This window comes from Furipterus horrens, unplaced genomic scaffold (genome assembly GCF_987537825.1).
Source record: "Furipterus horrens unplaced genomic scaffold, mFurHor1.1.pri manual_scaffold_9, whole genome shotgun sequence".
Classification (NCBI taxonomy): Eukaryota; Metazoa; Chordata; class Mammalia; order Chiroptera; family Furipteridae; genus Furipterus; species Furipterus horrens.
This window is the reverse complement of record NW_028327179.1, coordinates 64,481,482-64,498,965: the sequence shown is the minus strand read 5'-3', so window position 1 is coordinate 64,498,965 and position 17,484 is coordinate 64,481,482. Positions and strand designations below refer to the sequence as shown.

General features: G+C 36.8%; 1 protein-coding gene across 5 annotated transcripts in view; it reads left to right on the top strand.

Moving 5' to 3' along the window:
- Window positions 1-730: 730 nt before the first annotated feature.
- The window catches only part of COA1 (cytochrome c oxidase assembly factor 1), a 62,513-nt gene continuing 45,759 nt past the window's right edge, over window positions 731-17,484 (top strand). For 2 of the 5 annotated variants that reach the window (XM_090287384.1, XM_090287383.1), the window contains exon 1: window positions 12,128-12,253. The gene's annotated coding sequence lies outside the window, so the exon portion shown is untranslated. Of the gene's footprint in view, window positions 753-12,117; window positions 12,254-17,484 lie in introns of those variants that run through there. The other 3 variants (XM_090287386.1, XM_090287385.1, XM_090287387.1) reach the window with 3 other exon arrangements.

The following is a 17,484-nucleotide window of genomic DNA, read 5'->3' as shown; positions in this document are numbered from 1 at the left end:
TTACCTTTCTTCTTTTTAAATACACATATTTAAAGCTCTAAATTACCTCCTAAATATCTCCAAATATGTAGGGCATTTTTCAGGTATTTTTCTGTTTTTTGTTTCTAATTTAATTCCATATTTATTAGAGAACATATTGTGCATAATTTCAATCTGTTAAAATTTATTGAGATTTCTTTCATAGTCTGGTGTATGGTCTATCATGAAAAAATTATGTACATAATTTGTGTTCTATACTTGTTCAGTGTACTATTTCATAAATATCAATTAGGTCAAGGTGGTTGGTAATGGTATTGTGAGAAATGCTCACAATGAAACACTGGGACACAGGACTTGAGCAGTAACCGAGGCAGTTGTTTATTCACAGATCTGCAGCTCTGGGCACAGCCTAAAAGCCAAATCAAGGTGTGCACCACCAGAACTGAGCTGGCTGTTTTTATCCTAATTCGAGTAAAGAGCCCCCTTCCCCCCGCCCCCTCCTTCTCCTTTCCTGTTTCTCCATGCTGTATACTTCAGAGTTATAATCCAACGTGATTATCTAAATTAACTGAAGGTGAAAATTAACTCAGGGTGATCTGGTTATAGGCCTCCAGCTCTTCTCTGAAATTTCTCTATTCTGTTTGCTGGGCTGTCTAGCTACATTTTCCCACTTCCTGGAATTTGGTGATGACTATCTCCCCACCTTTGAGCTCAGATATCCTTTGTACTCAGAAGCATTTGTGCTGAGCTGAGAAATGCCCCTTTTCTGCTTTGTAAGTATGCTAATACTGTTAACTCTGGCTCTGAGACCCTCTAATTACATTTGCCCTTTGCTGCTAATTATTTTCTACTGGTTTGGGAGTCATCAGTTTCCTTGACCCTTACAGTATTCAGATCTTTTATCTTTTAACTAAATCTTTATCCAGAGCTGCTACAAACTGCTAAGAAAGGAGTACTGAACACTCCAACTATAATCTCGGGCTTGTTTATTTCTCCTTTCAGGTCTGTCAGTCTCACCGTGGACTGAGGTCTCTCTTTAGTTTCTGAATCTTAAACAGCTCAAACGTCTGCTCCACACATGTGCGTTTCAGCCAGAAATGAGCAGTTTATACACAAAATTTGGTCTTCATTTCTAATTTCTCTATTTTGGGGATTTCATTTTGTGCATTTCTTCTCACTTTCCAGCTGCTCTAGTGGTAACAAAACCTATCTTTTGATTTTTCAAGTCACTATTACTGACAGTATCAATGGGAGCCTGCCCTCAAGCAAAAGCCATAAAAACAGAAAACACTGAATGCCATTTCTTTTTTGCAAGCATTCACTCATTGCTGGTATATGCCTTCTTTTAGTGTTCTCCCATATCTTCAGGTAGTTATTTTTTTCTATTTGGTTTAGAGTTTTCACTTTTTACCTCTGGTCAGGCATATCCAGTACAAAGTACTTGATTATTTCTAGAAGCAGAACTCCTTATTTTTTCTACTAATGTCTGTAGGTACTGTATTGGTTTCTCTTCTCTCATTCCTGATATTGGTAATTTGTGACCACTCCCCCCAAAACCTCTTTTGATTGATCAGTTTAGCTAGAGGTTTATCAATTTTATTGATCTTTTTTAAAAAATAACTTCCCTATTTCCAAAAGCATCTGTATTTACTGTTCTACTACTTTTGTCTTTTCCTTAAAATTTAAATTTTTCCTTTCTAATAGATTTTCCCTTTAAGCACTGCTTTAACTTTATTCCACACCTTTTAATGTTTTTATTTCTATTTGGCTCCAAATATTTTTGTTTCCCTTTTGATTTATTCTTTAACCCAAGGGTTATTTTGAAATGTATTATTTAATTTAGAAACATTTGGAGTTCTCCAGATTGTTTTCTGTTACTAATTTCCAATTTAATTACATTATAATCAGGTAATGTATTGTATAATTTTAACCATTGAAATGTATTGAGATTTGTTTTATGAATCAGCATAAAAGTGAATATTCTCTGCACCTAAAAGGGTACAGTTTGCTTTTTTGGAGTGTTCTATACATATCAATAGGCCAAGTTGGTTGATAATGTTGTTCTAGTCTTCTATCCACTTACTCATGTTTTAATCTAGTTGTTCTATTAATTGATGAGAAAATAATGTTAAAATTACCCACTATAATTGTCAATTTGGCTAATTCTCCTGTTTCTTTTTCATATATATTTAACCTTTGCTGTAAGTTGCCTACAAATATAGAACTGTTATATCTTCTTGATGACCTGACCCTTTATTATTATAAAATGTCCTTATTTTCTACAACCAGCATATCTGAATAGATACAACTTTCTATAAAAAACTGTAGTAGGAATCTATGAAATATCCCATAGAAACATGTAGAGCAAGCATGGATTTAGGATTAAAGGTGACCTTTTGTAAGAGATAAAGAACTTTTCCAGGGTTAAAAATCAGTTTATCATAGGAGAATTTCTTATAAACCAGCTACTCAGAATCAATTTCATGATGACAGTAAGATAAATTTAAAAAGGACATTCACCCCAACCTAGCTAGTGTTAATTTTATTAGTATGTTTGAGGTAAATATTGTCTAGTTTGCACCACCTTTTGTGACAAATGTAATGACATGCTCAGTATTTTGTTTTCTCAAAGACTTTGTGTCAAAAATTTCCCAATTCTCTCAATGGCTGGATACTTTGTTAACATGATTAAAAAATATCTAGGGCAGTAGATTCCTGGAAGTCTCCAACAGGCTGCCTAGGCCCAGACTGGTATATGCTCTGATGCCACCAGGGGCAGATCCAGGAAGTGCAGATCAATCTAAGAAACAGCAACAAACAAGAAGAGTCACAAAAATGGGGAGACAGAGAAACAATTTCCCATTGAAAGCAGAGCAGGAATCCCCAGAAAGAGTGCTAAATGAAATAGAGGGAAGCAAACTATCAGACATGGAATTAAAAACATGGATGATAGGAAGCTCAATGATCAGCGAGCCTCAGGGAAACTACAAGGAACTTCAGGGAAACTACAATGAACTTACTGAGAATTACACCATCATAAAAAGGATATAGAAGTTATCAATAAGAGCTAGGAGGAAATGAAGAATACAGTTTCTAAATTGAAGAACACAGTAGAAGGAATTAAAAGCAGGCTAGAGAAAGCAGAAGATAAGATCAGCGAGCTGGAGGACAATGTAGAAAAAATTCCCAGACAGTGCAACAAAATGGAAAATGACAGAAAAAGAATGAAGAGGTTTTAAGAGAGCTGTAGGACAACATGAAATGTAATAATAACCATATCATAGGAATACAGAAAGAGATGAGGAGCAAGGGATGGAAAACCTGTTTGAAAAACTAATGACAGAAAACTTCCCTAACTTGATGAAAGTCACACAAGTCCAGGAAGCACAGAGGGTTCCAATGAAGATGAACCCCAACAAGCCCACTTTAAGACACATCATAAGTAAAATGGCAACATTCAAAGACAAAAAGAGAATCCTAAAGGCAGCAGAGAAAAACAGCAAATAACATACAAGGGAGCTCCAATAAGGCTAACATCACATTTCTCAGCAGAAACACTACAAGCCAGAAGGAAATGGAGAAAAATATTCCAAGCAATGAAAAACAAAGGCCTACAACCAAGACTACTCTACCCAGCAAGGCTCTCATTCAAAATGGAAGGTGAAATAAGGAGTTTCCAGAAAAAAGAAGGCTAAAAGAATACATTTTCACCAAACCAGCATTGCAAGAGATGCTAAAGGGTCTGCTTTAAGAAAAGAAGAAACAGAGAGAGACAGAGAGGAACACAAGTACGAAGGGAAAAAATGACAATGAATAAGTACTTATTGGTAATAACCTTAAATATAAATGGATTAAATGTACCAATGAAAAGACATAGGGTAGCTGAAAAGATTAAAAAGCATGACCCATATATATGCTGTCTACAACAGACCCATCTTAGAACCAAAGATATACACAGATTGAAAGTGAAGGGATGGAAAAAAGTATTTCAAGCAAACGGACAGGAAAAAAAAGCTGGAGTAGGAATACTAACATCAGAAAAAACAGATTTCACAGCAAAGGCCATAAAAAGAGACAAAGAAAGACATTCATAATACTTAAGGGAAAAATCCATCAAGAAGACATAACCCTTGTAAACATATATGCACCCAAAATAGAAGCACCCAAATATGTAAGGAAATATTTGAAAGACTTCAGGAAGGATATAGACAGCAACACACTCATAGTAAGGGACTTTAACACCCCATTGTCAACAATGGACAGATCTTCGAAGCAAAGAAACACCAAAGATATTGAGGCATTGAACAACACTCTAGATCAAATAGACTTAGTTGATATATATAGACCTTTTCACCCCAGTGAAGCAAATGTATGTTCTTTTCAAGTGTACATGGGACATTTTCAAAGATAGACCACATGGTAGGACAAAAAACAAGCCTCAACAGATTCAAGAACATTGAACTTTTATTAAGCATCTTCTCAGATCACAATGGCTTGAAACTGGAAATCTGCCTCAAGGAAAAAACTCAAAAACATTCAAACTCATGGAGGATGAATAACATGTTATTAAATAATGAACGGGTTAACAATGACATCAAGGAAGAAATCAAAAAGTTTCTGGAAACAAAGGATAATGAATACACAACAACCCAAAACCTATGGGATACAGCAAAAGCAGTCCTAAGAGGAAAGTCCATTGCAAGAATCTCTAATAAAAAATCTAACCCTACAACTACAAGAACTAGAGGAACAACAACAGAGCAAGTAGAAGGAAGGGAATCATCTAGATCAGAGGAGAATTAAATGACATAGAGACTAAACAAAGAGTTCAAAAGATCAATAAAACCAGGAGCTGATTCTTTGAAAAGATAAACAAAATTGACAAGCCTTTAACCAGCTCATCAAGAAAAAAAGAAAGAGGACCCAGATAAATAAAATCAGAATTGAAAGAGGAGAAATCACAACTGATACCACAGAAATACAAACGACAGTAAGTAACTATTATGAACAACTGTATCATAAGAAATTTTACAATTAGATGAAATGGACAAATTTCTGGAAACATATAATCTTCCAAAACTGAATCAAGAAGAAGCAGGAAGCCTGAACATACCAATAACAACTAGTGAAATTGAAGCAGTAATAAAAAAACTCCCTGCACACAAAAGCCGTGGACCAGATGGCTTCACAGGTGCATTTTATAAAACATTTAGGAAAGAACTAACTCCTCTTCTTCTCAAACTATTCCAAAAATTACAAGAAGAGGAAAGACTCCCAAAATCTTTCTATGAAGCCAGTATTACCCTAATTCCAAAACCAAGTCAAAACACAATGAAGAAAGAAAACTACAGGCCAATATCACTGATGAACATAGATGCTAAAATCCTCAACAAAATATTGGCAAACCAGATCCAGCAACACATTAGAAAGATCATACACCACGATCAAGTGGGATTCATCCCAGGGATGCAAGGATGGTTTTATATTCCCAAATCAATAAACAGAATACATCACATAAACAAAATGAAAGACAAAAACCACATGATCATATCAATAGATGCAGAAAAAGCATTTGATAAAGTATAACACCCATTTATGATGAAAACACTCAGCAAAATGGGAATAGAGGGAGCATACCTAAACATAATAAAGGCCATATATGAGAAACCTGAAGCCAACATCATACTCAAAGGGGAAAAGCTGAAAGCATTCCCCCTGAGGTCAGGAACAAGACAAGAATGTCCACTCTCTCCACTCCTATTAAACATAGTCTTGGAAGTTCTAGCCACAGCAATCAGACAAGAAAGAGAAATAAAAGGCATCCAAATTGGAAAGAGGGAAGTAAAACTGTCATTGTTTGCAGATGACATGATAGTGTACATAGAACACCCTATAGACTCCACGAAAAAACTACTCGACCTAATAAGAGAATTTGACAAATTAGCATGGTATGAAGTCAATATTCAGAACTCAAAGACATTTCTGTACACCAACAATAAAATATCAGAGAGAGAAACTAGAAAAAATAATCCCATTTACTATAGCAACAAGAAAAATTAAGTACCTAGTAATAAACTTAACCAAGGAGGTAAAATACCTGTATTCAGAAAACTACACAATACTGAAGAAAGAAATTAAGGAAGATACAAATAAATGGAAGCATATACCATGTTCATGGATGGGAAGAATCAACATCATTCAAATGTCCATACTACCCAAAGCAATTTATAGATTCAATGCAATCTTTATTAAAATACCAATGACGTATTTCACAGACCTACAACAAATACTTCAAAAATTTATATGGAAACAAAAAAAGACCCCGAATAACCACAGCAATCTTGAGACAGAAGAACACAGTAGGAGGAATCACAATATCTGATACCAAACTATACTACAAGGCCATGGTAGTCAGAACAGTTTGGTACTGGCATAAAAACAGACGTATAAATCAATGGAACAGAATAGAAAACCTAGAAATAAACCCAGGTCTATATGGTTAACTAATATTTGACAAAGGAATAGGAACATAAAATGGAGTCAAAAGAGCCTCTTCAACAAATGGTGTTGGGAAAACTGGACAGGGACGTGCAAAAAAAAAATGAAACTAGACCACCAACTTACACCATACACCAGAATAAACTCAAGATGGATCAAAGACTTAAGTGTAAGCCATGGCACCATAAAAGTCCTAGAGAAAAACATAGGCAGGAAAATTTCAGATATCTTGCGTAGCAACATTTTTACTGATTTATCTCATAAGGCAAGGGAAATTAAGGAAAAATAAACAAATGGGACTACAACAAACTAAAATGTTTCTGCTCAGCAAAAGAAAACATCAGCAAGATGAAAAGGGAACCATATGGGAAAACATATTTGCCAATGATAACTCAGACAAGGGATTGATCTCCAAAATATATAAAGAACTTATACATCTCAACACCAAGAAAACAGACAACCCAATTAAAAAATGGGCAAAGGACCTGAACAAACAATTCTCCAAAGAGGACATACAGAGGATCCATAGACGTATGAAAAAATGCTCAACATCACTTGTGGGCAACCACTCCTTGTGATTTAAGGAATTGTAGACCCGGCCTGAGCATGGAGAGCCACCAACTTTCTGGCTGCGCTTGCCTCTAAGTCTCAACATAAGGCTGCTTGGGGAACATAACTGACAACCACTCAGAGGGTTGCCATGGGAATTGGATCAAAGGATGCTCATTATGCTCATTATGCTTTAGAACTTGCTCTGCTTTCCTTATCAGTAATGTAACATAAACAATCTCTAGTAAGGAGTGTATGAAACCCTGCACCTGGTCCGAATGTTTTATAAACCTTGACTCTATAATCAGTCGGTGTGATTCCTGAATTAGTGTATGTTATCTGTTACTGTCAAACAACTGAATACAATAGACAATTTATGAATTTTAGCCTTGTATCTCTCACATGTATCCTCCTCAATAAAAGGCATAGTGATGAAGGTTTGGCTGCTGGTCTCGACTAGAGAGGCAGTCACCTTCCTACCCCCAGACATAATTAAGTGTTCTGGGTAAAAGTTTGTTCCGCCGTGGTCACGAAGCCTCTGCTGGACAGAGCAACTTCCAACTGAGCCTAGGGTGTGTGTGGCACCTCCGCCATAATCACTAGCCATCAGAGAGATGCAAATTAAAACCCCAATGAAATACCATCTCACACCAGTCAGAATGGTCATCATCAACAAATCAACAGACAACATGGGCTGGTGAGGATGTGGAGTGAAGGGAACCCTGGTGCACTGCTGGTGGGAATGCAGACCGGTGCAGCCACTGTGGAAAACAGTATGGAATTTCCTCAAAAAACTAAAAATGGAACTGCCTTTTGAACCAGCAATTCCATTGCTAGGATTATATCCAAAGAATCCTGAACACCAGTTCAAAAGAACCTATGCACCCCTATGTTCATGGTAGCACTACATATTTACAATAGCCAAGTGCTGGTGACAACCTAAGTGCCCATCTGTAGATAAGTGGATCAAAAAAACTGGTGCGTTTACCCAATGGAATACCATGTAGCAGAAAGTAAGAAGGAAATTCTACCATTTGCAACAACATGGATGGAACCAGAGAGAATTATGCTTAGTCAAATAAGGCAGGCAAAGAAAGAAAAATACTGTGTGCTATCACCTGTTACAGGAGACTAAGGAACAATACAAACAAATGAGCAAAATTGAACTAGAAAATACAAGGATGCCAGCCTGTTAAACCAAGCATGCCGTGGCCTGCGGACAGCCAACTGACATGGAGTATATAAGATCCCTCCCCATGAGGGAATTCCACCCTCTCCTCCACACCCCCACTTATATTAGGGATTTCTGGACCCAAGTGTAGGTAGGTTGATGACCATGTTCAGCACGAGACCTTCGACCATTGTCCTTTATAAGATTATAAAGGGTCTTAAGTCTGAGAGGGAGAATTGCTATTTTTTATTGTTATAAAAATTAATTAATTAATTAAAAAGAAGAAGAATATAGGAAAAGGTGAAGCCAAAGAACTTATAAGCATGACCCATGGACATGAACTAAGGGGTGTGGGATTGCTGGGGGAAGGGGGATACTGGATAGAGGGGAGCAAAGGGGGGGAAATTGGATCTATTGTAACAACATAATCAATAAAATATACTTAAAAAAATAGAGGAATTGCTTGGGGCTTCAGAAGTTTCTCCCACTGACTCAATCCCTGCTGTTTTTTGTAGCCAGAAGTTGTAGGGACTTATCTTCCTGGCACTGGAACCTTAGACTGGGGAACCTGGTGTGGGACTAGGACTCCTCACTAGAGAGATATGCCTCCTCAATTTTTTCCACCACACGTAGGTGTGGGACCAGCCTGTTCCACATCTGTGCCCCTCCTACCAGTCTGGATGGATGTCGTTTCTTTAATTCCATAGTTGTTAGACTTCCATTCAACTGAATTTCTGATGGCTCTGAGTGATGATTGTTCTATATTGTAGTTATAATTTTGATGTTGTTCTGTACAGTGACAGTTTATTGTTATCACTGAGTACTTTCCAAGGTGAAAACAGGTTTGGCAGGTAGACTACAATATCTTTTCCGCACCCGTAAAGCTTCACGTACCTCTTCAGAGTTTCATATAGAGTCCTTAAGTAAAAAAAAAAAAAAAAAAAAAAAAAAAAATCTACCTCACTTCCTAAAACTAGCAGCATGCTTAATCAGAAAATTCTATAGGTATTCTGTTGAAAGTAGGAATAAAAGAAAGAGGCTTCACCCTTATCATTATTATTAAATATTTTACTGAAACTATTAGCTAAAACAATTAGATATCAGAATTCAGAAGCATAAAACTTGGAAAGGAATAGGTAAAAATGTTTTAATGATATTATTGTAATCCTAGAAAATTGAAAAGAACTCCAAACAGTAAGAAATTTAGTAAAGTAGCAGAATAAAATATTAGAGTGCAGAAAGTGATGTTTCCATGTATCCAACTACCACATGTAGTAACTCAATTCAGATTTGACAGTTGTAGGCTGCTGCTTAGATAGATTGGATATGCTGTATTGGATCCTGCTGCTATTCAGCACATTTCTCAAAGTGGCCATTTTACCACTTAATAGTACCCCTCATACACATCCTCTTCCCAGCAGCTACCCCTGCCCTGGCTGCTTAGAAGTCAAGAGGGAGACAAATAGATCCTTTTCTTAAATATATAATATATAAGGTAGGTATCAGATAGGATACTTTAGGCTATAAGTAAAATCCCTGTCAAGCTGGCTTAACAATAATAATAACTAACATTTGTTGAGCACTTACAGCATTACCACCACTATATTCACTCATTTAATCTTTATGCTATATCAGAAAACAATAAGGAAACGTATTATGATCCCTACAAGAATTTCAGGAAGAGGGTGAGTTCCAGCTTTGGAATAATATACGAGTATTTTTCAAAATTTTTATTGAATTTATTGGGGTGACATTGGTTAAGAAAATTAACTAGGTTTCAGGTGTACAATTCTATGATACATTATTTGTATATTTTGTATTGTGTGTTCACCATCCCAAGTCAAGTCTCATTCTGTCGTGTTTTATCCTCCACTCCTATATTCTCTTCTAACTCCCCCTCCCTCCTTCCCCTCTGGTAATAACCATACTGTTGTCTATGATGTTTTTTTTATTTGCTTAATCCCTTCATCCTTTTCACCCTGTCCTCCAATCCTCTTCCCCTCTGACAGCTGTCAATCTGTTCTCAGTATCTATGAATGTTTCCAGTTTGTTTGTTAGTGTACTTTGTTCACTAGATTCAACATATAAGTGAAATTATATGGTACATTCCTTTTTTCTGACTGGAATATCTTTATCACTTCATTTAGTTATCCTCAGAAGCAGTTTCGTTCCCTTGTGGTTGGCAAGATGGCCTCTAGTGGCAGTGTGGACTAGATGTTTCTACGTCAGGAGGTTAATATGTTAGAAAGTTTATCCTAGGTATGAAATGGAAGTTCTTTCCTTCAGTCTGATTGAATCAACTTGTTTCACTTGTTCATCCCTTGTCTAATAATCATTCCTAGAGGAAATCTGTATGATGATTGGTTTAGAGATCAGTGTAATTTCTGATACTGAGAATAGCGTAGCTATCTGAACAAAAATGGGGTTTGTTACACTGGGGTAAGAAGGGAATAAATATTGTGTAGATACGTTGAACATTATTCACTGTGGAGTACTTTTAAACCATTCAAAAAATTTAATCAAATGTTAGCAGATTTAAGCCCAGTGATAGAAATGTAAATTCTGAGTTTTCAAGCAAATAGTCAGAAAACCCTTTTTATCCTTTTTTATTTACAGAGTAAATATGTTTCTATTTCTGGTATGGTACCAGAGCTAATTGTTCCAGGGTTCATTTTCATAAACATTGTATAAAGCACATCTATACAAAACCTTATACGTTTTTTGTAGTTGACTTATTCTGTAAAATATTGAGTTTGGTGTAAGACATTGCAATATTAATCTTTCTTTGGAAATTTAAGTCAATCATCAATGTTGGATCAAAGTAGATTACTCAATGTATGTTTTTTATTTCTTCATTTTTTCTGATGTAAGACATTATTCGAATAGTCCTTATGTTCAAGCAGCTCAAATACAATTAGTTTATATTATTTATAAAAGAGCTATCCTGGGGATTAATAATTTAATGATAGGCCCCTGTTATGATCTCCTCATTTAGCCATTAGACGCCAAAGTGATAGAATATATGGACACCAACCTATTTGTTGCATGGGAAGAAAATAACAGAACTTCTACTCATATTTTTTATCTCATCTTTTTAAAATTCTATATCTTAGGAGAGTTGTATGCATAATATATCAAAACCATACAAAGTAGTTGTATATAATATTTTTCTTGATAGAGATGTGACCAACAGTTTAAAGACCTAGCTTGATTTGTCTGGTTTTGAAACACAATTCAGGTGACCCACGAATTGTGACTCATTGCTTCATGGAAAAAAAGGTATTTGGACTTCAAGCTTGACACTAAAAAAGTAAATGATATTAGTAATGATGATCATGGAATGATCAAGATGCAAATACTAATAGCTAATGTTTACTGAGCACTTACAAAGTGCCAGACACTATTGTAAGCACTTTACATCCTCATAACAAATCTATGAGGTAAATATTATTGTTACTCATTTTACTACTCAACTCCATGAGAACAGAGCATTCCAGTTTTTTTCTTACCCCAGCATTCCCTGAAGTACAGTAGATATTTAATAAATATTTGGTAAAAAAGACAAATTTCATTTTTGCCAAATTTCTCGGTCGAAATGAGCAAGATGAACTTCCGTGCCAGAGCTGGGGGGACGGGGTCAGGTGGCCCGTGATTTGTTGCACTTGTGGATTAGCCAAGAGCCCGATCCCTAAGAGGAGCAATGTAAGCCTGTGATTTCAATTTCCTGGGCAAGCCCAGTAGGACTGAATGTATACTGTGGCCTACCAGAACCTAGAAAACAAAAAGCGGAGATTTGAGAAGAACCATGATCCGGTGTGAGCCTGAGTAGAAAACGCGGAAGCTCGGCAATCTAAATCGGCCATCTACAGCGCGGTCGCAGCCAACTACACTTTTGGCAAGCAAATCCCCCTGATGCTCTAGCCTCACGTGGAGGAGACGCCGGAAGTCTCGACTGCTCCTCGAGGGGCGTGTCCGCCTGCAGGCTTTTCCCGTCCACTCGACTTACCGCAGGATTCCTCAAGCTTTCTGCTGGCGCTGTACTTCTATCCGTGACAGGTTAGATTTCCCACGGGGTAAAAGGGTCCTGGTATTTCCAACGCTCCAAAGAGTTTGTTCCAGCAGTCCGGTGCCGCGTTTGCGTGCGGGGTGGGCTACTGTGAGGGAAGGCCCCTTTGGGTCACATCGAGGCGGCTCGCAACCCTGCCAGATCGCATGTTGGCGCTTGGGTGCCGGAGGTGGGCTTCGAGCTGGGGGATGATGCTAGGGGCTTCCGCACCCCCAAGTTATGAACTGTGTGTAGCTAACCCTAGCCTTGTCCTGCAGTCCTGCTAAGCGGTCCCAAGACCACATTTGTGAAAAGTTGCGGTCTTCAAGAAGAGGTGGAACTGGGCACTTTGTTGGTGGTCCTAAGTTACTCTACAGCGAGAAGGACCCTGCACAGATGACTGTAGAATTTTCTGGCTAAGTGGTCATAATAACTTTTGTCCGGTCACAGTTGAGCTCTATACAGGGGCTGACTGTAAAAATGATTTTCAGTGTATGGGACGGTGCATGTATATGTGTATGTATGTCAGTCACTGTGTGTGTCTGTGCGTGTGCGTGCATGCGGTCTACTGGATGTAATTTTTTTTAATCTAGGAAGATTCTTATATTTTGATACTCTTCTGACTTACCCTGTCTCCGACCGCCCCCATTCTCACTTGAGGAGTATTGCTCTACTTAAAGGTATTCAATAGGTCTACTTTACCTTTTGATAGAAGTGGCAACTCTTATTTAAACTGCACATTTAAAAAACAGTTTGTGTAATTTTTCAGCTCAAAACCTTACTGGCTTTCCGATCGATTCAGGATAATACAAAGTCCCTATTCTGGTTTAATATCCCTCAAGGTCTTGGTTCTGCTAAACTTCTCAGCCTTATCTTCTTTCAGAAAAACACATATATGTACGAGCTGTGTACTCCGTTCATGCCAACCTGCAGTAATTTCATTACTTTGGATATGACAAAATTTTATAATGGTTTACCTATGTTTTGAAGTTTATTTTTTCATTTTGTCAGAATTTGTTGACTACCTAATACTTCCAAACACTATTTGAGGAGCTGAAGATATAATGGGGAGCAACCACTAAAAAAAAAAAGAAAGAAAAAAAAGCTTAATTGAGTTGTACTATACCATAGAATTAACCCATTTAAAATGTACATTGATTTTTTTAGTACATTCACAAAGTTGTACAGCCATCAACACTGTTAATGTAAAAACAAAAGGTCTTTGATAGTGAGAGGCAAGAAACATGTTCACAAACAGTAGCAATTGGGGAAGCATTTTTTCAAGCAGGAGCCCAGGGGTATTTGTAAGAAAGGGAAGGGGAACAATTACATCAATAGAAGGAAGGCATTTCTATTGGTGCAGAAAAGTTAACATAGTGATGCTAATTCTAAACTGTATTTTTAGTTTTCAATTCAGACGTCATCATTCCAATAGTCATAATATTTCCTTTCTTGTTATCTTGCAGTTTCATTGGGGCGCAGTGTTGCATTCAGCCCATTCTAAAGGTTATTTTCCCCTGTTATAATGTTTCAAGATTTGAGGCATGAGACATACAAAGCAGTCCCTCTGGATGGCAACTCCAGCTGCATTTAATGTGGGTCCCTTTATATATAATACATATATTTTTCACATCACCCAAAAAAGAAACCCTGAACACATTAGCAGTCTCTTCTGATTTCCCCACTGCACTCCTAGCCCTATGCAACTACTAATTTACTGTCTATATGTTTGCCTATTCTGGATAATTCATATAAATGAAACCATACAGTATGTAATCTTTTCTGATTGTCTTCTTTCACATAATATTTATGTCATTCATGTTGTAGCATGTATCAGTGCTTAATTCTTTTTTATTACTAGATAATGTTTCATTGTGTGGATATACTGCCATTTATCCATTGGTCAACTGATGGATATTAGGGTGGTTTTGGCTAATATGAATAATGATACTATGGATATTCATGTATAAGTTTTTATGTGAACATCATGTTTTCATTTCTCTTGGATATATACTTAGGAGTAGAATTGCTGGGTCATATGGTAAGTCTACATTTAACATATTGAGAAATTGCTGAACTTTTTTCTAGAACCACAACACCATTTTATATTCCCATCAGCAGTGTGTGAAGGCGCTGATTTATCCACATCCTCGTCAACACTTGTCAATACCTTTTTTTTCTAGCCTTTCTACTGGGTTTGAAGTATGCCTCATTGTGGTTTTGATTAGCATTTCCCTGATAGCTAGTGATGTAGAACATCTTTTCATGTGCTTATTGGCCATTTGTATATCTGTTCATATCCTTTGTCCTTTTTAATCGTGTTATTTCTCTTTCCATCATTGAATTATGAGTTATTTATATATTCTAGATATAAGTCTCTTATCAGATATATGACAGCCTTGTAGATTATGCTGTAGTTCCTTTAAATGAAAAGCACATGAGGTTAATTTTACTCTCTGTGAAGACCATGTTATAGGTGTGTGGAGGTAATTCAGAGAGTAAGTTGAACAACTGCTATGTGTGGAAGACTAGGCCCAGGACAAAAGGCAGTGAAGAATGTATGAGCAGCAGTTTGAGATTTGAAAAATGAAGTGGGAGGAAATAGTTTATATAATTTGTATAGTTTATATAATTTTCCCAATTCCTGTTGAATTTTGTGTTTTCCTTATTGATTTATAAGAGTACTTTGTATAGATATGTGGCAGGTACTTTAAATCTTTTTGCTCTTAAATTCTGTTTTATATCTTTTACTATACTGATGTATTACATTTTTTGTATAGTAGACTGTCAATATTTTCCTGTAAAAGGCTTCTGGGTGGTACTTTGGGATACTGCTGTTAAATTATATGAGTTATAAAAAACTGACAAGAGTGGTTTCCTGGTTTAGTGTGACACTTGAGTTCTCATTATGTATTTAACTTTATAGCTTTATTATTTAAACACTGGTGCCTCCTTATCTCCCTGGCTTGAAAATATGCTATAATCTGCTTCAGCTTTGTTGGTTCATCTAATTTTCTATTTCAAACAGACTCCTAGAAGTTATTGCTTAATTTTTTTATTCATACTGTGTTAAATTTGTGAGCGTTATACTGGACAATTGGTCATCAAATAGTGATACTTATTTCATGCTAAAAGAAGTTTATTTGAGGATTTAATATGTACAAAGCTTGAATGTAACTATGTTGGTTCTGTATTGATTGGAGCATGCTGGGAAATAACAGTTTTATAAAATCTTATTAACATTATTTTGGTATTTGTTTTTCTCATTTTATAGGTTTAAAGGTAGTGGTAATTTCAAATATTTTAAAGGTCTCTGAACATTTTGAGAAACTGAGGAAAGCTAAATTACCATAGCTCTCTAGAAAAATTTGCATCTCTTTATTTTACATACAACTTTTAGGTTTTATTATCTCCTGATGGCCCGATTTGTTAGGATAATATGTGTTTCTTGCTTCACTGTTTAAATTGTGGTAAAATATACATAAACTGAAGTTTAGCATTATAATCATTTTTAAGTGTACAATCAGTAACACTAAGTATATTCATACTGTTGTGTAACTATCCCAACTATTCTCCCTAGACCTTTATCTTCCCAAACTAAAACTCTGTACTTATTAAGTAACTCCCTGTCCTCACACCACCACCCAGCCCCTGGCAACCATCATTCTACTTTTTGTCTCTATGAATTTGCCTATTCTAGGTATCTCATATAAATAGAATCATATAAGGTGCTCTTTGCACCTTATAGCATTTGGCATCTACAAATGCACTGAAAAAGTCTCCAAATGGATTTGGATCCTGTAGATTCTTGGAACTTTAACATAACTTAGATTTATATGTGTATTCCTCAATATCCCACAAATAGTTCCACCTGTTTCTACCACATCTTTTTTTTTTAACAAACAGTAATATTTTATTAAGACCCTGTGGTTAGTATTTTTTCTTATCTTTTTCTTTTAAAAAGCAGAATTGCTTATTTGGTGGGGGAATTTTCTTTTTTCTTTTTTTTTTTTTTAAATTAATTAATTTTTTAAAATTTATTTTTTGAGGGGGAAACCTGCTCTGTAATGATTCCCTTTCAGAATTAAGACCCTTATAAAGGACAATGGGCAGAGGTCTCGTGCTCCTCTTGTAGGGGCACCAAATATTTCCTGTAAAAAGTTTCAAAGGTCTGCTAAATATGTAAGTATGTAAGGGCTTTAAATGTCCTTTGTAAGAAGTAGCAAGGACTTGCTAAAAGGCCTTGGAAAAAGGAATGTAAGAAGAAGTGTTATAGCAATTAGTAATTTACAAGCTAAAAGCACCTCAGCCTCTATCACCTTCCATTTGCTTGCTTGTGTCTGGTTTATAACATTTGTGAAAGTTATACTTTACAGGATATCTAGCCCTTTGAAAATAAATTGCTTTGCAAAGAGATCCTCCCTGGCTAGAGAGCTATGCTGCTGCCGGATAACCTGATAGCCTTGTAAACTTCTGTTCCTGTTACTGCCAAGACATTCCTTTGGTCCTGCCCAGCTCCTCCCTCTTCCTAAGGCTGTTTCCCGCCAAAGAAGAAACAAAGAGACTGCACCAGTATAAAATCTTAGTGTGTAGACTCCATTGTAGGTTGGAGCATGTTAAGAGACCAGCTCAGGGTCTGCCCAACTCCTGGTCATTATTAAAATCCCTTGCTTACTTTATACACCACTTCAGAGTGTTTAATCTTGCCTATGTAGCCGTAACACTCTAGCTGCTTCAAGCTGGATATGGTCGTTGTCCTACCTACTTTGGGGTCCAAAAATCCCTAATAAGAGTGCAGGTGTGGAGGGGAGGGTTGCCTTCCCACATGGGGAAGGATCTTGCAGACTCTAGGTCAGTTGGCTGTCCCCGGACAGCGGTGTGCTTGGTTTAACAGGCTGGCATCCTTGTTGTATTCTGGGGGCAACATATTGGACAACAGGGTTAAAAGGCATCATTCAATCCATAACCACTAGACGAAAAAAGGCAGGGGTTAATTTTTCAATGTTCCACATTAGGGAAAAAAAAAAAAAAGCTCCTTTGGAGGAAGGTGTGCAAGGCATGTCACACCTATCCAAAGCCCTTTTGCCCACTATACTTAGTTTGGGCTGAGGGGAGTATGTTAGGTTTCTTCCACTCCCAGGCTTCTGGGCCCTTTCTGTCGAAGCCATTAGGATAGAAAAGAGAAACCAGTTTTGAAATGAAGCCCACAGACCACGCCATACTTCACCAGCCCAACCACTTA